Source organism: Apium graveolens, chromosome 8, assembly GCF_009905375.1.
Source record: "Apium graveolens cultivar Ventura chromosome 8, ASM990537v1, whole genome shotgun sequence".
Lineage (NCBI taxonomy): Eukaryota > Viridiplantae > Streptophyta > Magnoliopsida > Apiales > Apiaceae > Apium > Apium graveolens.
In genome coordinates this window covers 160,893,936-160,917,390 of record NC_133654.1, presented here as the reverse complement: position 1 = coordinate 160,917,390, position 23,455 = coordinate 160,893,936, and the positions used below count along the sequence as shown (strand labels likewise).

The following is a 23,455-nucleotide window of genomic DNA, read 5'->3' as shown; positions in this document are numbered from 1 at the left end:
TGTATGGGGAATCGATTTCATGGGGCCTTTTATCTCGTCTTGCAATAATCAGTACATCTTGCTGGCAGTTGATTATGTCTCAAAATGGGTCGAAGTTAAAGCTTTACCGACAAATGATGCAAAGGCAGTGCTAAATTTTCTTCATAAGCAAATTTTCACAAGGTTTGGAACACCTCGGGTAATCATAAGTGATGAAGGATCGCATTTTTGCAACCGTAAGTTCACTTCTATGATGCAGCGTTATAATGTGAATCATCGAGTAGCTACTACCTATCATCCGCAAACAAATGGTCAAGCGGAAGTGTCTAACAGAGAGATAAAGCGCATTCTAGAGAAGGTTGTTTGTCCGTCAAGGAAGGATTGGTCTTTAAAGCTCGATGAAGCTGTTTGGGCTTACAGAACAGCATACAAAACTCCATTTGGGATGTCACCGTTTCAGTTGGTGTACGGTAAGGGATGTCATCTACCTGCGGAGCTTGAGCATAAGGCCTACTGGGCATTGAAGAAGTTGAACCTGAATTTAGATGCAGCTGGTAAGAAAAGAATGCTTCAGCTTAATGAACTTGATGAATTTCGACTTCAAGCGTACGAAAATAACAAAATGTATAAGGAAAAGGTGAAGAGGTGGCACGATAGGAAGCTACATCCAAAGTTATTTGTGCCAGGGCAACAAGTTCTCTTATTCAACTCTCGGCTCCGACTTTTTCCTGGGAAGTTGAAATCAAGGTGGTCTGGACCTTTTATTGTCAAAACTGTGTTTCCACATGGAGCGGTGGAAATTTTTGAGAATGATCCGGACCTAGCATTCAAGGTTAACGGTCAGCAGTTGAAGCACTACTATGGGGACATGGCAAACCGAGAAGTGGTTAGTGCCATTTTGTTGACTACTTGAGAAGGGTACGAAACGTCAAGCTAATGACGAAAAAGAAGCGCTGCGTGGGAGGCAACCCATGAATTCTTGTTACAGGAACCCTTAGAAGTTAATAACCTATCCAAAAACACAAAAAAAAATCAGAAAACAGGGGATGAAAAAAACATTCCAGTGACCCCCTGAGCGCCCGCTCAACTTTGCTGAGCGACCGCGCAGCAAGCTGAGCGCCCGCTTAGCTTTGCTGAGCGACCGCGCAGCAAGCTGAGCGCCCGCTCAGCTTTGCTGAGCGACCGCTCAGGGGTCGAGTACCAGAATTTTTTTCAGTTCAGAAAAAAAAACACACAAAAACAGTTTTAGCCCATAAACCCATGATTTGTTCCCACTACCCCATCATTTTACTCCTTAATTCCCAAAACCCTAATCTAATCCACACCCTATATATACATACACCTATCCTACATATCTCCCACAAAACTTCCTACACTTAAACCCTCTCACAAACATCAAAAATCAGTTCTTACACACTTTTATTCACGAATCAATGGCACCCAAGAGAGCACGCACTATTGACAGCAGCAGCACAGTTCCTACTGCTGATTCATCGAGGGGTACTGCTGCAAGGCCTCGGTTAACTGACAGAGCTGCGGAGGAGGAGTACACTAGGCTGTTGGGAAAGCCGATTCTGAAAGAGAGGGTGTTTTTACCATCGGGGAGGGATGGTGAGTTGCTACCCATGATTGCAGAGAAGGGGTGGATAGCTTTTTGTGAGTCACCCGAAGCAGTACCGATGAGCGTTGTTCGCGAGTTCTACGCGAACGCGAAGGCCGAAAAGAATGGGTTTTCTGTGGTCCGTGGGCTGACGGTTGATTATCATCCTGCGGCGATTCGCCGTGTGATTGGACAGCGAGAGAGGAAGCCCGAGGAGGAGAACTGGAATGAAAAGACTGCTGAGGATTTTGACTTGGATTTGATTTGTGCGACTCTATGTCGACCGGGCACAGTTTGGACATGCAGGACCGGCACTAATGAGTATCGTCACTTTCCGGTGATCGCCATGAACAGGTATGCCCGTGCATGGAATGCATTTATTTGTGCTAATATTTTGCCTTCTTCACATGCACACGAGGTCACAGTTGAGAGAGCACAGTTGTTGTGGGGAATTCTGAATGAGGAATACTATGTGGACCTTGGTGAGTTTATCTACCAAGGAATTCTGAAGTTTTTGAGGGGAGCGAAGCATATGAACATCCCTTATGCATCTACGGTTACGAAGCTATGCCGAGCAGTGGGAGTGAACTGGCCGGCTCATGAGCAGTTGCAGTTGCCAGCAGCTCTGATTGATTCTGGCACTCTGAATGGGTGTAGGAGTGGACCGGTGGTGAGCCTGAGGAGCATGGGCTGGGTTATCGTCTTCCAGGAGGGCGTCCAGCACGAGGTGCTACTATGGCTAGCCCAGGGCGTGATGAGGCTGGTTCTTCGAGAGCTCAGGAGGGTGCTAGGATGGTTGATGCCCAGTATATGAGGCTTTCACGGCGGATGGATGCCATGTATGAAATGCAGAGTAGGTTTGCTCAGGAGCTCACCCTTGCGTTAGGGACTGCTTTTCGAGGCCTTGGAGCTGATATCCAGTGGCCAGTTTTTGGTGAGGACTCTGCATACCCGCCGCCTGATACTCCACCCACTGAGGGTGATGATGATGATGACTCCGAGTAGGTATACCCTGTGTTCCTTTATACTACTTTCACTGAGGACAGTGAAGATTTTTAGTTTGGGGGTGGTAGTTAAGGAATATTGTGTGTGTGTCATTTAGTTGCATATTCATGATAGTTTAGTTCATATAGTTGCATAATTTATGCCATATAGTTTTGTATTTTTTGTTTGTTATGAATGTCATATAGCTCATGCATGTACCATGATCCCTTTTGCAATGATTTATCGACTGAATTGTGATATTGATGCGAGTGTAGTGATAGCATTAAAGTGATATGAAGTTGTGTAGGTTGATATGCATGCTAGAAACAATTGTAAGTTCACTAAGTCTTAGAGAATGCGTAAGGGCTAGATTGTTGTTATGATTTGGTTATTTTCAAGGTCAATCTGCTTATTATGCTTAGAATTCGATTATAGGTTCTTAGTGATAAAGGCATGAAAAAGAAAAAATTTTGGAGAAAAAAATATGGAAGTTGTTGCTAGTTGTGGCTAGGCGTCAAATGGCTAGTAGCCGGCTCGCATATGGTGCGAGTAGTCTAGGGTTGAGCAAGATGGAGCGAAACGCACTTGCTCAGAAGTAAATATATATATATATAAATTTTTGCATAATTGATCAAGAGTGGGCTCCTTGGTATTCGAGTTATTAAGTTCTTAGGGGACTTTGTGCCTAGTGACCTAAGGCTTTTAGAGTCTGGGATCCGCTAACCTAACGCTCGTTACATGGATACCATTGTATAAGTCTTTTGTGGACCTCACTCATTGCACGGTCAAATAAGCATTTGAGTTGTAAATAAAAAGCACGATTCCGTAGTAAGCTCCAGAGTTCTTGTAGTGTTGTATATCACTTTGTGCCTAGAATTTTTTGTTCTTTGTATAATCATAGGATTGCCTTGAGGATAGTCTAGTCATAGTAATTGGTCTAGTTCCGAAGCATATCTGTTAAGCATTTGCACACACCACGTTTCTGGCTGTATGTCCGTTTGTATGAGTTTATTGATCTTTAGTTGTCTAACTGCATTCGTTGAGATGTGACAATTTGGTTGGTTAATTGTAGTAAGGGGGATCGCTGCATTTTCATATAGATTGCATTCATGCATGTTTTTATTTGTTTTTGAGTATGTGACGCTTGAGGACAAGCATCGATTTAAGTTTGGGGGTGTGATAAGTGGCATTTTATACCACTTAGAACGTCTTAAAATGGCTTAAATTGGTGTCTTGAAATCAAGTATTTTGTGTATTTGATGCATTTTTCTAGTGTTTATGCATTTCAGGGTTTTAGTTACATTTCAGGGGAGGAATCATCAAGAATAAGCCTTGGCATGTGTTCACCATTGCGAGAGGAAAGAAAATGGCAGATTACGGTGAAGAAATGAAGCGAAATCAGAATTTTTCCAGTAGAGGTCTGAGCGCCCGCTCAGCATTGCTGAGCGGCCGCGCAGCAAGCTGAGCGCCCGCTCAGCTATGCTGAGCGGCCGCGCAGGGTCGGGAAAAAAAGATAAATTATTTTAGGACTTCTACTTCTGTTTGGTTTCCACTTCTATGTAATCTGAGTTTTATGGGACTATTATTTAAGAAGATTTGAGATGTTTTCAAAAGTGTGGATTGAAGAAGATTGTGTTTTTACGCAAGGAGCGAAAGAGATAAGGAAGAAGACCGATTTAGCACACCGCAACGAAGAGGAAGCATATATTCTTGTGATTCTTGTTTCGTTGTAACGTTGGATGCTAGTTTTCTTGCTTTGAACTTATTTACTCTTGTGACGTACTCTGTTTTAATATAATTAGTTTAGTTATTATTTTCTTGTGTTTGTTTATCATGATTTCATATGAACCCATGATGACGATGAGTGCTATTATGGGCTAATCATGATCATGGGGTTGCAACGGATTTATTATGGAATTCTTTAGTTAACTGTTTAATACTTTAGTGTGTGATGATTGCATGATATCTAGTATTGGTTGTGCGTATTCGTCTTATGTGCGTCGCGAACATATAAGATAGGGTGTTAATCTCTTGTGAAGCGACGGTGGATCTTGAGATTTAGAACTTGCCATGCTAGCATAGGTTCATGTACGTTGTACATGATTAGTGGGTAACTCTAACAGTTTTATTTGCCCTATGTAATCAAAAAGAATAACTTGTGCTTAAATCGTTGTGTTGTCAATTTCTGTAGACATATGGGAACTCAACATAATTGATGACTATTCAACTTCTATCTTAATTGTGGATGCTTGGTAGAATGGTATTAGTACAATGAAAGTTGGCTTTTATCAGTTTCGTGTTATTCGATTAATATCATCACTGTCACATGCTAAAGGTAATAACAATGGCTATAGAAGGAAGTAATAATGAAGTTGTGATCTCATGAGTGTTTTATTATTGATAAATTGAAGTGTTAGTTAAGTGATTAATTAAGTAGTTAATTATAGTTAATATTTAATCAACAATTTTAAGTGTTAGTATCTTAACATTGAGAAGTAATCATACATTGGTGAGTGAGTTTAATTAGACAATAATTTAGTTTGAGTCTCTGAGGGAACGAACTAGAAAGTATTCTATATTACTTGCGAACGCGTATACTTGCGTGAATATTAGCGCGTGTTTTCGCCCTAACATATGCTCATCTCATTTAGGGATCTGTCAAAGGCAGCTGTGATCCTTGAGACTTCAGTCTTTATAGCATTCATGTACATGTCGTTATTTGGATTAGAGATCTCCAACTTGTCCAGAAGATGTAGAAACTGCCTATCATTGTTTGTGCTCAGCTGAGGCATATCAAGTACTCTCCTAGCTTCATCCCATTTTTCACCAATCTTCAGTCTGACATCTCTTCTCCTTTCTTGAGCTTTAATGTCATGAAGACGTTGCTTTTGAAGAGTTTCTGTTCTTTGTATGTCTTTTCTCATGTCAATGATCAGGGATACCTTTTTGAGGTCAGCTTCTTTTCTTTTCATCTTTGACTGCTGCTGCTGAAACTCTTTCTCAAACAGAGGATCCACTGGAGCTTCCTCTTCCCATTCTCCAAAATCACTTTCCTCCTCAGCTTCAAAGAAACCATCTTTATCTTCCAAGACTGGTTCAGTGGGAACGTCACAAATATCAAAGTCATCCTGTTCTCCACTATAGTAGATATCATCAGGATTCCCTGTGCCTCCAGCAGACGAATCTTTTTCTTTTCCCTTTTCACTTCTCCCATTCTTCTCCCCCTTAGTTGAGGAATCCTCTACAGACTTTCCCTTAGATCCTCCATGACCTCCATCACCTCCCCAGCCTGAGCCTCCACCAGACGGCCCTTCAAAGAAAGTCCTTTGTTCTTCATTGGGACAGTGAGAATTTTTTATCATGAAGTACAAGTGCTTTATCCCTTCATTCAAATATTGCATACCCGTCTCTATCTTCAGAAATCTGGAGGAATCCAGTGAATGATTCATTTCAACCAAGTCTTCAAGAGAAGTCATTCTTGTATGTAGAGAGCAGAAGTTTGAAATGTCGTTAGCTGATAACGTTGGAGATGCCTGGATTGAGTTTAGCTTTGGTACAACAGATGTCTTCAAATCTGATATTTCAGTCCTGATGAGAGCCAGCTGATTATTGACAGAGGTGGAAGAAGAAGACCGTTCAACCACTTGTGCTTTGAATGATTTAGCTTCATCCTGACTTTTTGCAAGTTGTTCCTTGAGATCAGCAATTTGAGCTAACAGATTTTCAGTGTTTGTGTCTGTGTGTGCGCTCACCTGAATATCTCTCCTGTTTGATTCACTCAACTCACGTGCATGTGTATCTCTCAATATAATTGCTCGTGAGGAGTCTTCCTGATGCTGATCTTCTGTACCTGCATTTAAAATCACCCTAGCCTCTTCAAGAGAGGTCAGTAGTGGTGCAATGGGAATTCACGAGTCCCGATCCTCAGTCAAACCTATCATTTCATGTGAAATAGATGTCTGAATTGCTTCAGGGATAGATTGACCGAGTTGCCCTCCACTTTCTCCAGATAAATCTGCGAGTGGAGAATCCCGTGAGGGAGCCAGAGGTGTTGGATCTGGGAGGGGAGAAAATGACTCTATTAAAGGTGGCTGAGAGTCAGATTTTCCCTCAGAAGCATGTGACTGCTCTTCTGCCGTAACTATGGCAGGCACTGTAACCGACTCTATGTGCACTCCTCGCTCCATGTCCTGAGTATCATCTATTGGTATGTATGCTTCCATTGTGAGTAATGGAATTGTGCTTGACTCAGTACAGGATGCCATGGCCCTATGGCGAATTTCAATAGATTCATCCTGTTGAGAGAATGTTTCTAGTAACTGTTCAGTGGCCATTTCAAAGTCCATGTCCTGTTGGGAGGACAAGGATGGGCTTTCAGATGCCTCAGTAAATGTTCTCCTTTTCTTGGGTGGAGGTAGAGCTGAAGGTTCATTCACATCTACTAACAAACTACTTCCTACTAACCTTCTAGGCAACATTTTAGACAGTGGGGGAGAGGTTGAGATAGGTTGTGACTCTGTGTTTGGCTCTATGACCTGGGATTGAAGCTGTGGTTCTACAACTTCATGGTCAGTCCTATCAACCACTGGGGGTCTTTCAACAGAAGTAGGAATAGGTTGAGTTTGAGGAACTATTACCTGTAGAGGAAGAGCATCTGATGTTTGAGCCTGGGTGGTTTGAACCACTGGAGGTTGAGATTGCTGTTCATGACCGGGAAGATTGAAGATAGTTAAAGGAATATAAGTGGCCATGAAAGCAGATACAAGTACTGGAACTTGCATGAATTTGAAAGTTGTGTCTTGGCGCGTGTAAATCTTTTTGCTTACAGGAGGGGGTTTGGTTACTGAGGAGTTAGCAAAAAGGGCTTTATGCTCAGGTGAGAGAATATGTTCTGCTATGAGCATGAGAAAACGAGCATAGTAGCACGAGACCCTACGATTTGTAGAATGATCACGTAAAGCAGTAGTGAGACGTCTCAAAAGAATGGGTAAAAGTAGTTTGCCAAAATTGATCCTTTGATTGAAAACAACTGCAAGACCAATATACTGCAGAGTGGAAGTGATGTTGTGAAAGTTGGATTTAGTGTAGTTGGCAAACACTTTAGAAAGAGTATCGAAGAAAATGTCCTATTCAGAAACCAAATTGGATTTTGATAACTTGGTTAAATTAATCACCCCTGATAGTGAATAGCATGGAAAAAGTTTGAAATATCATTTTCAGAGGGCAAATTACAGAAATTGTCCATAGGAAAATTTAACGCTCGATTGACGACTGTTTCATCAACTACATATTGTGTGTTTGCCACGGTGAATGAAAAAGATTTAAAATCATCGGCCACAGTAGAGGTTGTACAAATCAGTCTGAGCAGATCAACATTTAAAATCACATTTGATTTAATAGCAGAGCTAACAATCGAATGGTCATTTAAAAATCTAATCCACGGCTTAAATTTTTCTAGATCACATTTATCTGGATGAAAATAACTAACAAGATTATGCGAAACAATTTGGAAATTGAGAGCCATTTTAAAAATAATAATAAGACACACACTTTTAGAATTTTAAGAGTAATATTAAGAAAATTCGAATTAATTAAATTAATTTAGTAATTCGAATTAAATCAATTATATTCGAAAAATTTAGAAAGAAATGTATCTCTTTAAAGTTCTTAACTCACAAAAGCAGATTTGAAAAAACGCACAAGACACCAAACAAAATTCAATAGAATTACCCAAAATCAAACAAACACAAATTGATTTTTTTTTTTAACAAAAAATCGACAGCACTTCTGTATATATATACGTGAGTGTATATATCACAGGAGTGATGATTTTGTATGCTGAGTAAAACCTCGAGCAAGGAAGACAAAGGAGGCAGTTTTGATCTGTTCGAATAGAGAGAGAGAGAGAGAGAGAGAGAGAGAGAGAGAGAATGAGAGAAAAAAAACTGATGGAATTTGAAAAAAACAAGAACTGAATGAATTAACAAGACAAAGAGACACTGAATAGACAACTGGTATGACAATTCGGCATAGTCTTACCGATTGTCATACCGATAGTCATACTGGGCAAATTGAGAAAATAAAAACAAAAAATAGTAATAATATATAACTGGTATGACAATCTGATAGTCATACCGATTGTCATACCAGTACAAAATAAAACACAAAATATCTGATATTAATTTTATTACTGGCATGACAATCAATAGTCATACCGATTGTCTTGCCAGTTATAAAATTAAACTGAATTAAAAATAAACATGTATTTCTACTGGAATGACTTTCAGCAAGACAATTTCAATTGTCTTGCCGATTGTCATTCTAGTATAAAACAAATTAAGTATTTATATAAATATACTGAATAATTAAAATAAAAACTGTTAAACTGGAATGACTTTTAGCAAGATAATTGAAATAGTCTTGCCGATTGTCATTTCAGTTAAAAACACATAAAAAACACAGAATATAGAAAATATTACAATTACAGAAAACTGAAATGAATATGGTAGAAAATATTTAAATAATTAAAATATTTCAGAGATAATTATATTTTCAGTCTAAAAATAGATTTCTTTTGAATTTTAGCAAATAAAATTCATAGAAAAATATTTTTAGAGAAAATAAAATATTCTGAGACATTAAAATTAACAAGTTGAGTAAATAAATAATATAAGATAATAAAAATTATATAGAAATAAGCAAGAAATTTTGGAAAATGATAAAATAAAATTGCAAATGAATTTTTCATTTATGAAAAATTCATTTGTAAATTCACTCAAGAACAGATTTCAGATATTCACACGTTTAATCGCTAAAGCTATTCAACATACCCAATTTACCATCTAATTTGGTAAATGTGGATTCATCAAGAGGTTTAGTGAAAATATCTGCTATTTGTTCTTCTGTTGGAACAAAAAATAGTTCAACAATACCATTCATGACGTGCTCTCTAATAAAATGATACCTGATGTCAATGTGCTTGGTCCTTGTATGCTGCACAGGGTTGTTGGTGATGGCTATTGCACTTGTATTGTCACATAGAATAGGTATTTTGTTCAATACAGAGCCATAGTCCCGTAGCTGATTCCTAATCCACAAGATCTGAGCACAGCAGCTTCCAGCAGCAATATATTCAGCATCAGCCGTTGAATTTGAAACTGTTTACTGTTTCTTGCTGTACCATGAGACTAGTCTGCTACCTAGGAATTGACAACTCCCTGAGGTGCTTTTCCTATTAACAACACTTCCTGCGTAATCTGAATCTGTATATCCAACAAGGTTAAAACCAGATTCTTTAGGGTACCAAATACCTAGATTTGGTGTTCCCTTAAGATATCTTAAGATTCGTTTAACATCAACGAGATGAATATCTCTAGGATCCGCTTGGAACCTTGCACATAAGCATGTAGCATACATAATATCTGGTCTACTTGCAGTAAGATAGAGTAACGATCCAATCATACCTCTGTAGCTTGTGACATCTACCTTAATGGAGTTTTCACATAGTCCAAGCTTGACAGCTGTAGTTGACGGAGTCCTTGCTGATGCAGAATCCTCTAGATTGTACTTTTTGAGGAGTTCCTTGAGATACTTGGATTGACAAATAAAAGTTCCATCTAACCTTTGATTTACTTGTAATCCAAGAAAGAACTTCAGCTCTCCCATCATGCTCATTTCAAATTTGATGTGCATTAACTTAGCAAATCTCTTACAGAGATTATCATTAGTAGACCCAAATATTATATCATCCACATAGACTTGGACTAATATTGTATCATTCTTATGCTTTTTAGAAAAAAGAGTTTTGTCTATGACACCTCTAATAAAGCTATTTTCAATAAGAAATTCAGAGAGAGTGTCATACCATTTTCTCGGAGACTGTTTGAGTCCATAGATAGCCTTGAACAGAAAGTAGACAAAATCCAAATGATCCGGATCTTCAAAACCAGGAGGTTGCTCTACATATACCTCTTCATCCAGCTTTCCATTCAGAAAGGCACTCTTGACATCCATTTGATAAACTTTAAAGTTAGAGAATGCTGCAAATGCCAGAAATATCCCGATGGCCTCTAGTCTAGCCACTGGAGCATAGGTTTCATCATAATCAATGCCTTCAGCTTGAAAATACCCTTTAGCTACCAGTCTTGCTTTGTTTCTTGTAACCACACCATCTTCATCTAGTTTATTCCTGAATACCCATCGAGTACCAACAACTTTCTTGTGAGTAGGTCTAGGTACCAGTTTCCAGACTTGTTGATGTTCAAACTAATTGAGTTCATCTTGCATAGCAATCACTCAATCTGGATCAGTCAGTGCTTCCTCAATCTTCTTAGGTTCCATCTCAGAAAGAAATCCTGAGAACAGACACTCATTTTGAGTAGCACGTCTAGTTCTGACACCAACATCTGGATCACCAATAATCAACTCAAAAGGATGAGCTTTATTCCAGACAGTCTGTCTTGGAAGATTTGATCTTGATGATTCGCCTTGAAATTCATTGGGATGTTGTGTCCTACTAGTTGATCCTTCAGCATCTCCCCCTGAGTTGTTGCCATATTGACTTGAAAATTCTCCGTCAGTAGCAGTAATATCTCCATTATTGCCAAAGTTTCCATCACCATTACCTTGAGTTTCATCACGATTAACAGGTTCTTCACCAGCAACAACCTCAGGTTCTTGATCATGTTCTGATTCTTGATCATGTGCAATAATTGTAGAACACCAGTTATGGAGGATGTGTCAGTGCCTCTGTGACTTGCTTTCTTTGACTTTCCTTTCTGGCAAGCCTCACATAGTCCTTCTGGGGAGAATTCCAGCTAAGGCAGACCTCTGACCAATTCTCTTTTGACAAGAGAATTCATTATTTTGAAATTGAGATGAGAAAGTCTCTTGTGTCATAGTCAACTCTCATCTGACGATGCCTTTGCATAGAAACAATTGACTTCAGGATTGCTTCCAGAGTTCATGTCAGCTACGAACAGATTTCCTTTCCGGATTCCCATCAAGGAGGGTTTTTCATTTTTCTTGTGCAGAATCTGACACTTCAGCTTGTCGAATAAAACATTGTAGCCGTTGTCACAGAACTGACTAATGCTAAGCAGATTGTGTTCAAGTCCTTGCACAACATACACATTTTCAATGATAACATTTCCAGCTAGCAAATAGCCATATCCCTCCGTTAAACCTTTGCTGTTATCTCCAAAGGTAACCACTGCGCCAGCTTTCTCAATAACATTTGATAGCAGGGCTCTATCTCCGGTCATATGTCTTGACGATCCGCTGTCAAGAATCCACACTACCGATTGTACCTGTTTAATGCCCTCTTTTCTTGACGATGAGGTGTTTGCATCACTAGCCATGAGAGCAAGATTCCCAACTTCTTCATCTTCACTGTCAGTATCATCCCAGCTTCTTCCCTTTTCCAGGTAAGCCCTTTCAGATTTACTCTTCTGATTAGAATCGTAAGAGTTCTTCCTAACTTGTTTTGGCTTCCTGCATTCTGTGGCAAAATGTCCCAACTCATTGCAGTTGAAGCATCGAAAGGTGCTTTGATCAACCATCCCTGTTTTGTACCCAACACTGCTGGTGTTAGAGGATGAAGATCCACCTTTCTGGAATCTGTTGTAGTTGGACTTGTACTTGAACTTGGGATTCCTTTTGAATCTGACATTTGAGAATCTCTTGACAATCAGGGCCATTGACTCATCCTCCAATTGCTCCAGTTCTTCCAAGGAATAAAAATCATCTCCTGATTGATTTGTAGTAGGAGGATCAAATTCTGCTACTATCACATTTTCTTCAACCTTGGATGACTGTACCATTCTTTCTGACTGTTGAGATTGTTGTTGATATTGTGGTTGTTGTTGTTGTTCATCAGCTACTAGAGCAGTAGACGTGCTGACCACTCTTCCTTTCCCGTAAACTTCCTTCTGCTGAATCTGCTCCAACTCATAAGTCTTTAACACACCATAGAGCCTTTCCAAAGAAATCTCACTCAGATCTCTTGCTTCTCTTATGGCAGTGATTCTATGTTCGAGATGAGTTGGCAGTATTAAAAGGAACTTTTTGTTGACCTCCCTGATGGAATAGTATTTACCATTAATGTTCAGGTTGTTGATCAATGCATTGTACCTCTCAAACACTTCAGTGATTCCTTCTCCTGGATTGGATTTAAAGTATTCATACTCAGAGGTTAGGATTTCTAACTTGTTCTCCCTAACTTCCTCTGTGCCTTCATTAATAACCTCAATAGTTTCCCAGATATGTTTGGAATCTTTACAGTTCATCACATGTCTATTCATCAAGGGATCAAGGGAATCTACTAAAATTAATTGAAGGCTAGCATCCAGGGAGGCTTCTTCTTTTTCAGCAGGAGAAAAATCCTCAGGATCTTTCACATAAGTTCTTGCTTTGGTAATCACCACATCATTTTCTATTACCTCTGGTTCAATAACCATCGAAATTTTAGGACCCTTCTTTAACACTTCCAGATATTTGGAATTTGCAACTTGTAAAAACAATAGCATCTTCTTCTTCCACATAACATAATTTTCTTTATCGAATAGTGGAATTTTAACGGTTCCAACTTTTTGTGTAGTCATTATGAATTTTTGAGTAAATAAAAATTCAAGGAGTGAAAGAAACACAAAAGTCTAGGATCTTGATTTGTTCGTTAATCAGAAGGCTCTGATACCAATTGTTAGGTCTCAATATGTTTGTAGAAGGGGGGTTGAATACAAACAATACCGTTTAATCGGATAAAATGCGGAATAAAAAAGGTGAAACAAAATTCAAATTAAATAAAATTATTATTAAACTTGAAAGGTGTTACAACAACGGTATCGTTTACAAGGGATTAATCTCAAATCAATTATCACAAATCTAGAATAAATTCGACATGAACTTTTTCTATTATTGTAATAAAAAGATCAAATGCTAAAAGCGATTTGAGATTAAGTTCTAGGGATTTCGATCCGCTAGATAGTTACACAAGAACAAGAAAAGTATTTATAGTGGATTGGATTTAACAATAAATACTAGAAATAAATGATCTGTAAATTTGTAATAATTTCTCTGCAGGTTTCTTTTGTTCTGTGTTCTGCTGAATGATATATTTAATGCTCTGCTCCTCTTGAAAAAATAGCTGTTGTGTTTTATATTAAATCATGTGATTTTAATTGGCAAGACAATCCATTTAGCTCAGCATGACAATCATTTGAACTGGTAAGACTTTCGGTAGGACTATCAATTGAACTGATAGGACTTTCGGCAAGATAATCTAAATGAACTGGCAAGATGTTAGGGCGAAAACACGCGCTAATATTCACGCAAGTATACGCGTTCGCAAGTAATATAGAATACTTTCTAGTTCGTTCCCTCAGAGACTCAGACTAAATTATTGTCTAATTAAACTCACTCACCAATGTATGATTACTTCTCAATGTTAAGATAATAACACTTAAAACTGTTGATTAAATATTAACTATAATTAACTACTTAATTAACCACTTAACTAACACTTCAATTTATCAATAATAAACACTCATGAGATCACAACTTCAATATTACTTCCTTCTATAGCCATTGTTATTACCTTTAGCATGTGACAGTGATGATATTAATCGAATAACACGAAACTGATAAAAGCCAACTTTCATTGTACTAATACCATTCTACCAAGCATCCACAATTAAGATAGAAGTTGAATAGTCATCAATTATGTTGAGTCCCCATATGTCTACAGAAATTGACAACACAACGATTTAAGCACAAGTTATTCTTTTTGATTACATAGGGCAAATAAAACTGTTAGAGTTACCCACTAATCATGCACAACGTACATGAACCTATGCTAGCATGGCAAGTTCTAAATCTCAAGATCCACTGTCGCTTCACAAGAGATTAACACCCTATCTTATATGTTCGCGACGCACATAAGACGAATACGCACAACCAATACTAGATATCAAATAATCATCACACACTAAAGTATTAAACAATTAACTAAAGAATTCCATAATAAATCCGTTGCAACCCCATGATCACGATTAGCCCATAATAGAACTTATCGCCATCATGGGTTCATATGAAATCATGATAAACAAACACAAGAAAATAATAACTAAACTAATTATATTAAAACAGAGTACGTCACAAGAGTAAATAAGTCAAAGCAAGAAAACTAGCATCCAACGTTACAACGAAACAAGAATCACAAGAAAATATGCTTCCTCTTCGTTGCGGTGTGCTAAATCGGTCTTCTTCCTTATCTCCTTCGCTTCTTGCGTAAAACACAATCTTCTTCTTCTTCCAATTCCCCTGTGAAAACGTCTCAAATCTACTTATATAATAGTCCCATAAAACTCAGATTACATAGAAGTTGGAAGCCAAACAGAAGTAGAAGTCTAAAATAATTCAGCAAAATTCCCGACCCTGCGCGGCCGCTCAGCATAGCTGCGCGGGCGCGCAGGCCTCTACTGGAAAAAATCCAAGTTTGCTCCGTTTCTTCGCCGTAATCTGCCCGTTCCTTTCCTCTCGCAATGGTGAACACATGCCAAGGCTTATTCTTGATGATTCCTCCCCCGAAATACAACTAATACCCTGAAATGCATAAACACTAGAAAAACGCATCAAATACACAAAATACTTGATTTCAAGACATCAATTTAAGCCATTTTAAGACGTTCTAAGTGGTATAAAATGCCACTTATCACACCCCCAAACTTAATTCGATGCTTGCCCTCAAGCGTCACAGACTCAAAAACAAATAAAAATATGCATGAATGCAATCTATATGAAAATGCAGCGATCCCCCTTACTATAATTAATCAACCAAATTGCCACATCTCAACGAATGCAGTTAGACAACTAAAGATCAATAAACTCATACAAACGGACATACTGCCAGAAACGTGGTGTGTGCAAATGCTTAACAGATATGCTTCGGAACTAGACCAATTACTATGACTAGACTATCCTCAAGGCAATCCTACGATTATACAAAGAATAAAAAAATTCTAGGCACAAAGTGATATTCAACACTACAAGAACTCTGGAGCTTACTACGGAATCGTGCTTTTTATTTACAACTCAAATGCTTATTTCACCGTGCAATGAGTGAGGTCCACAAAAGACTTATATAATGGTATCCATGTAACGAGCGTTAGGTTAGCAGATCCCAGACTCTAAAAGCCTTAGGTCACTAGGCACAAAGTCCCCTATGAACTTAATAACTCGAATACCAAAGAGCCCACTCTTGATCAATTATGCAATTTTTTTTTTTAACTTCTGAGCAAGTGCGTTTCGCTCCATCTTGCTCAACCCTAGACTACTCGCAACATACGCGAGCCGGCTACTAGCCATTTGACGCCTAGCCACAACTAGCAACAACTTCCATATTTTTTTCTCCAAAATTTTTCTTTTTCATGTCTTTATCACTAAGAACCTATAATCGAATTCTAAGCATAATAAGTAGATTGACCTTGAAAACAACCAAATCATAACACAATCTAGCCCTTTCGCATTCTCTAAGACTTAGTGGACTTACAATTGTTTCTAGCATGCATATCAACCTACACAACTTAATATCACTTTAATGCTATCACTACACTCGCATCAATATCACAATTCAGTCGATAAATCATTGCAAAAGGGATCATGGTAAATGCATGAGCTACATGACATTCATAAAAAAAACTATATGGCATAAATTATGCAACTATATGAACTAAACTATCATGAATATGCAACTAAATGACACACACACAATATTCCTTAACTACCACCCCCAAACTAAAAATCTTCACTGTCCTCAGTGAAAGTAGTAGAAAGGAACACAGGGTATACCTACTCGGAGTCATCATCATCATCACCCTCAGTGGGTGGAGTATCAGGCGGCGGGTATGCAGAGTCCTCACCAAAAACTGGCCACTGGATATCAGCTCCAAAGCCTCGAAAAGCAGTCCCTAATGCAAGGGTGAGCTCCTGAGCAAACCTGCTCTGCGTCTCATACATGGCATCCATCCGCCGTGAAAGCCTCCTATACTGGGCATCAACCATCCCAGCACCCTCCTGAGCTCTCGAAGAACCAGCCTCATCACGCCCTGGCCTGGCTATAGTAGTACCTCGTGCTGGATGCCCTCCTGGAAGACGATAACCCAGCCCATGCTCCTCAGGCTCACCACCGGTCCACTCCTGCATCCCATTCAGAGTGCCAGAATCAATCGGAGCGGCTGGCAACTGCAACTGCTCATGAGCCGGCCAGTTCACTCCCACTGCTCGGCATAGCTTCGTAACCGTAGATGCATAAGGGATGTTCATATGCTTTGCTCCCCTCAAAAACTTCAGAATTCCTTGGTAGACAAACTCACCAAGGTCCACATAGTACTCCTCATTCAGAATTCCCCACAACAGCTGTGCTCTCTTGGGTGCCATTGATTCGTGAATAAAAGCGTGTAAGAACTGATATTTGATGTTTGTGAGAGGGTTTAAGTGTAGGAAGTTTTGTGGGAGATATGTAGGATAGGTGTATGTATATATAGGGTGTGGATTAGATTAGGGTTTGGGAATTAAGGGATAAAATGATGGGGTAGTGGGAACAAATCGTGGGTTTATGGGCTAAAACTGTTTTTGTGTTTGTTTTTGTTTGTTTTTTTTTTTTTTCTGAACTGTAAAAAAATTTCTGGTCCTTGACCCCTGCGCGGCCGCTCAGCATAGCTGCGCGGGCGCACAGCTTGCTGCGCGGCCGCTCAGCTTGCTGCGCGGCCGCTCAGCTTAGCTGCGCGGGCGCGCAGGGGGTCACTGGAATTTTTTTTTTCAGCCCCTGTTTTCTGATTTTTTTGTGTTTTTGGATAGGTTATTAACTTCTAAGGGTTCCTGTAACAATAATTCATGGGTTGCCTCCCACGCAGCGCTTTTTTTCGTCATTAGCTTGACGTTTCGTACCTTGCTCAAGTAGTCAACAAAATGGCGCTAACCACTTCTCGGTTTGCCATGTCCCCATAGTAGTGCTTCAACCGTTGACCGTTAACCTTGAATGCTTGGTCCGGATCATTCTCAAAAATTTCCACCGTTCCATGTGGAAACACAGTTTTGACAATAAAAGGTCCAGACCACTTTGATTTCAACTTCCCAGGAAAAAGTCGGAGCCGAGAGTTGAATAAAAGAACTTGTTGCCCTGGCACAAATGACTTAGGATGTAGCTTCCTATCGTGCCACCTCTTCACCTTTTCCTTATACATTTTGTTATTTTCGTACGCTTGAAGTCGAAATTCATCCAGCTCATTAAGCTGAAGCATTCTTTTCTTACCAGCTGCATCTAAATCCAGGTTCAACTTCTTCAATGCCCAGTAGGCCTTATGCTCAAGCTCCGCAGGTAGATGACATCCCTTACCGTACACCAACTGGAACGGTGACATCCCAAGTGGAGTTTTGTATGCTGTTCTGTAAGCCCAAACAGCTTCATCGAGCTTTAAAGACCAATCCTTCCTTGACGGACAAACAACCTTCTCTAGAATGCGCTTTATCTCTCTGTTAGACACTTCCGCTTGACCATTTGTTTGCGGATGATAGGCAGTAGCTACTCGATGATTCACATTATAACGCTGCATCATAGAATCGAACTTACGGTTGCAAAAATGTGATCCTTCATCACTTATGATTACCTGAGGTGTTCCAAACCTTGTGAAAATTTGCTTATGAAGAAAATTTAGCACTGCCTTTGCATCATTTGTCGGTAAAGCTTTAACTTCGACCCATTTTGAGACATAATCGACTGCCAGCAAGATGTACTGATTATTGCAAGACGAGATAAAAGGCCCCATGAAATCGATTCCCCATACATCAAAGACCTCGACTTCAAGCATCACATTTAATGGCATTTCATCCTTCCTTGACAAATTTCCCACTCTTTGGCAACGTTCACACCTTAAAACAAACTGATGAGCATCCTTGAACAAAGTAGGCCAGAAAAAACCTGCTTGCAGAATACGAGCTGCCGTCTTCTCACCGCCATAGTGTCCACCATAAACCGTGGAATGGCAGTCTCGTAATATCCCCTCCGTCTCACAGAACGGGATACATCTCCTGATGATCTGGTCAGCTCCCTGTCTAAACAAATATGGTTCATCCCACATATACCACTTCGCCTCATGCAGAAACTTCTTCTTTTGAGCGGATGTCAAATTAGGAGGCATTATATTGCTGACGAGATAGTTTACAATATCTGCAAACCATGGTTCTTCCTCCTGAATTGCAAACAACTGCTCATCCGGAAAAGATTCATTGATTAACGTCCTATCTTATGAAGTAGAATCGGGATTCTCCAACCTGGAGAGATGGTCAGCTACTTGATTCTCAGTACCTTTTCTATCTTTGATCTCTAACTCAAATTCCTGAAGTAAAAGCACCCAACGAATGAGTCTCGGCTTCGAATCCTTCTTAGAAACCAGATAGAAAATAGCTGCATGATCAGTGAATACTGTTACTTTCGTACCAAGCAGATAAGATCGAAATTTCTCAAAGCCAAAGACTATAGCCAAAAGCTCCTTCTCAGTAGTGGTGTAGTTCAATTGGGCACCATTTAAAGTCTTACTCGCATAGTAGACCACATGGAAGAGATTTTTCTTGCGCTGTCCCAGAACTGCACCTATCGCATAATCACTCGCATCACACATCATCTCAAATGGTTCTGTCCAATCTGGTGCTGTAATGACTGGTGCCGTGATCAAACTCTTCTTGAGAGTCTCGAATGCTGCCAAACATTCATCATCAAATTTGAACGACACATCTTTCTCAAGCAAATTGCACAACGGCTTAGATATCTTTGAAAAGTCCTTGATGAATCGCCGATAAAAACCCGCATGACCAAGAAAACTACGGATTCCATTCACAGAATTAGGTGGGGGAAGATTTTCAATGACTCCCACCTTGGCCTTGTCCACCTCCAGACCCTTGCTAGAGACCTTATGCCCAAGGATAATGCCTTCACGCACCATAAAGTGACATTTCTCCCAATTAAGCACCAAATTAGTTTCCACGCATCTTTTGAGTACGGCGCGCAGATTATTCAAACATTCATCATATGAGTGTCCAAAGACGGAGAAGTCATCCATGAACACTTCAACGTTATTTCCAATCATGTCAGGGAATATAGCCATCATACATCTCTGAAAGGTGGTCGGGGCGCCACATAACCCAAACAAAACTCTGCGAAAAGCAAATGTGCCAAATGGACAAGTGAAGGTAGTCTTTTCCTGATCCTCTGGTGCAATACAAATCTGATTATACCCGGAATAACCATCCAGAAGACAAAAATACTCATGTCCCGCCAATCTGTCAAGCATCTGATCAATAAATGGAAGAGGGAAGTGATCCTTCCTTGTGGCTTTGTTCAATTTTCTATAATCCATGCATACTCTCCATCCTGTAACTGTTCGAGTAGGGATGAGCTCATTCTTTTCATTTGCGACCACAGTGATACCTCCCTTCTTAGGTACACATTGTACGCGGCTCACCCATGAGCTGTCAGAAATAGGATAAATGATGCCTGCATCTAGCCATTTCAGAATTTCTTTCTTCACCACCTCCTTTATGATGGGATTCAGTCTTCGCTGCTGTTCCACAGTTGGCTTACTACCTTCCTCTAGCAGAATTTTATGCATACAATATGAAGGACTTATCCCCTTGATGTCTGCTATGGTCCATCCTATAGCCGATTTGAATTCTCTCAAAATCCTTAAGAGCTTGTCTTCCTCACTACCTGAAAGGTCAGATGAGATAATAACAGGTAACGTAGATGAATCACCTTAAAAAGCATACCTCAAGTGTTCAGGTAATGGCTTGAGCTCCAAGGTAGGTGCTTCCTCTATTGATGGTTTGAGCTTCCCTTCAGCGTTCTTGAGGTCAGAAGTACCAAGAGATTCAAATGGTATGTCCAGCTTTCGCTTCCAGGGAGAAGCGTTCAGATATTGTAATTGCTCGTTGCTATCTTCATCATCGCTGTCAAAATCCCCCACTAAGGCCTTTTCCAATGCATCAGACATTAGCATGTGATCGAGTTCCGAAGTAACCGCAGAATCAATCACATCCACTTTTAAGCACTCCTCATCTTCTATAGGGAATTTCATTGCCTTGAATACGTTGAAGGTCACATCCTGATCTTGGACCCGCATAGTAAGTTCACCTTTTTGCACATCTATCAAGGTACGGCCAGTAGCCAAGAAAGGCCTTCCCAAGATTATGGGAAACTTCTTATCTTCCTCAAAATCCAGAATAACAAAATCTGCAGGAAAGAAGAGCTTATCCACTTTGACGAGCACATCCTCAACTATGCCCCTTGGGTAAGTAATGGAACGGTCAGCCAATTGTAGTGACATGTACGTGGGTTTTGGATCAGGCAGATCCAGTTTTTTAAAGATCGACAACGGCATCAGATTAATGCTTGCTCCCAAATCACAAAGGCACTTGTCAAACGTCAGATTGCCAATTGTGCAAGGAATGGTGAAGCTCCCTGGATCTTTCAGTTTTGGTGGTAACTTTTATTGCAGAACAGCGCTGCATTCTTCCATGAGAGCAACGGTTTCAAGGTCATCCAGTTTCACCTTCCTTGAAAGAATAGTCTTCATAAACTTCGCATAACTAGGCATTTGTTCCAGAGCCTCAGCGAAAGGTATATTGATGTGAAGTTTCTTGAACACCTCCAGAAACTTCCCGAACTGTCTATCCAGCTTTTGTTGCTGCAATCTCTTAGGAAAAGGTGGTGGAGGATAGAGCTGTTTCTCCCCTGTATTAGCCTCAGGCAGAGTGTGTTCAACAGTAGTCTTCCTTGGTTCCGCCGCTTTCTCCTTTTGCTTAGATTCTTCACCTCTAATTTCAGCTTCTACTTCTTTTGCCTTTTCAGCATCAGCTACTTTTCCAGACCTTAAGGTAATAGCCTTGACTTGCTCTTTAGCTTCCTTCCTACCTGGTACTTCCGTGTCACTGGGAAGAGTGCCAGGTTGACGATTGAGCACTGCATTGGCTAATTGACCGATTTGATTTTCCAAGGTCTTGATAGAAACCGCCTGACTCTTGCACAACAGCTTAAGTTCCTCAAAATCAGCACTAGTAGGTGCAGCTGCACTTCCTTGTTGAGGATATGATTGCCTTGTAGCATACTGCTGAGGTTGCTGGAATCCAGGTGGGTTAAACTGTTTACTCACTCCTTGCTGATATGGTGGCTGAATAGCATTCTGATTATTCCCCCAGCTGAAATTTGGATGATTTCTGTTGTTAGGATGATAGGTCACTGGCACAGGCTGCTGTTGTCGCTGATAATTATTCACATACTGAACAGATTCGTTTACAAGAGAACACTGATCCGTAGCATGAGAACCTGTACAAAGCTCACAAACCATAGCTATTTGATTAACTCCATACGTAGCCAGAGAATCAACCTTCATTGATAGCGCTTGGAGCTGGGTTGCAATAGCGGTGGCTGCATCAACTTCCAGAATACCTGCTACCTTGCCTGACGTCATCCTCTGAGTTGGGTTTTGATGCTCATTTGCAGCCATCGTCTCGATAAGATTATACGCCTCAGTATAGCTTTTAGCCCATAAGGCGCCTCCAGCTGCTGCATCGAGCATGGGCCGAGATTGGGCCCCCAAACCATTATAGAAACCAGTGATCACCATCCAATCCGGCATTCCATGATGTGGACATTTTCTCAACATTTCCTTGTAGCGTTCTCAAGCCTCGCACATAGACTCCGTAGGTTGCTGCGCAAACTGAGTAAGAGCACTCCTCATAGCAGCAGTCTTTGCCATCGGATAAAACTTCACCAGAAACTTTTGCGCAAGATCTTGCCACGTAGTGATGGACCCAGCTGGTTCAGAATGTAACCAGTCTTTAGCCTTGTCCCTTAGTGAGAATGGGAAAAGCCTCAACTTGATAGCCTCATCAGTCACGCCATTATACTTAAAAGTGCTGCAGATCTCGACAAAATTCCTTATGTGCATGTTGGGGTCTTCAGTTGCCGCTCCTCCAAAAGAAACAGAATTCTGCACCATCTGAATAGTGCCCGGCTTGATTTCAAAGGTGTTAGCTTGAATAGCCGGATGAAGGATGCTTGACTGAATGTCATCAATTTTAGGCCGAGAAAAATCCATAAGAGCTGGATCAGCTTGAACAATACGATCTCCCATGTTTACTGGTTCTTTCTGCTCAGTTCCTGAATCCGAATCCTCAAAATCTAACTTCTCCGGAATATCAAGAACTTCGTCTGTCTCCTCAGCTGTATCTAAAGTCCTCTTGCGAGCACGAGAACGAGTTTGCATAAACGCTTGCTAAAGTACCTGAAACACAACCGAAAAAAATAAGTAACTACTACGTCCTAATCACTGAGTCCTAATGACCAATGATGGTAAGTACATAAACTAAACAAATACGCCGAGTCCCCGGCAGCGGCGCCAAAAACTTGTTAGGGCGAAAACACGCGCTAATATTCACGCAAGTATACGCGTTCGCAAGTAATATAGAATACTTTCTAGTTCGTTCCCTCAGAGACTCAGACTAAATTATTGTCTAATTAAACTCACTCACCAATGTATGATTACTTCTCAATGTTAAGATAATAACACTTAAAACTGTTGATTAAATATTAACTATAATTAACTACTTAATTAACCACTTAACTAACACTTCAATTTATCAATAATAAACACTCATGAGATCACAACTTCATTATTACTTCCTTCTATAGCCATTGTTATTACCTTTAGCATGTGACAGTGATGATATTAATCGAATAACACGAAACTGATAAAAGCCAACTTTCATTGTACTAATACCATTCTACCAAGCATCCACAATTAAGATAGAAGTTGAATAGTCATCAATTATGTTGAGTCCCCA

At 40.0% G+C, this 23,455-nt stretch overlaps 1 non-coding gene and 1 pseudogene across 1 annotated transcript; both read left to right on the top strand.

Moving 5' to 3' along the window:
* LOC141680103 (aquaporin TIP1-2-like) overlaps positions 1 to 23,455 on the top strand; it is a 139,454-nt pseudogene that overhangs the window by 112,616 nt on the left and 3,383 nt on the right.
* Positions 22,247 to 22,353, top strand: LOC141681850 (small nucleolar RNA R71). Its single transcript, XR_012559271.1, has one exon. It is a non-coding gene; the product is annotated as a small nucleolar RNA R71 (small nucleolar RNA).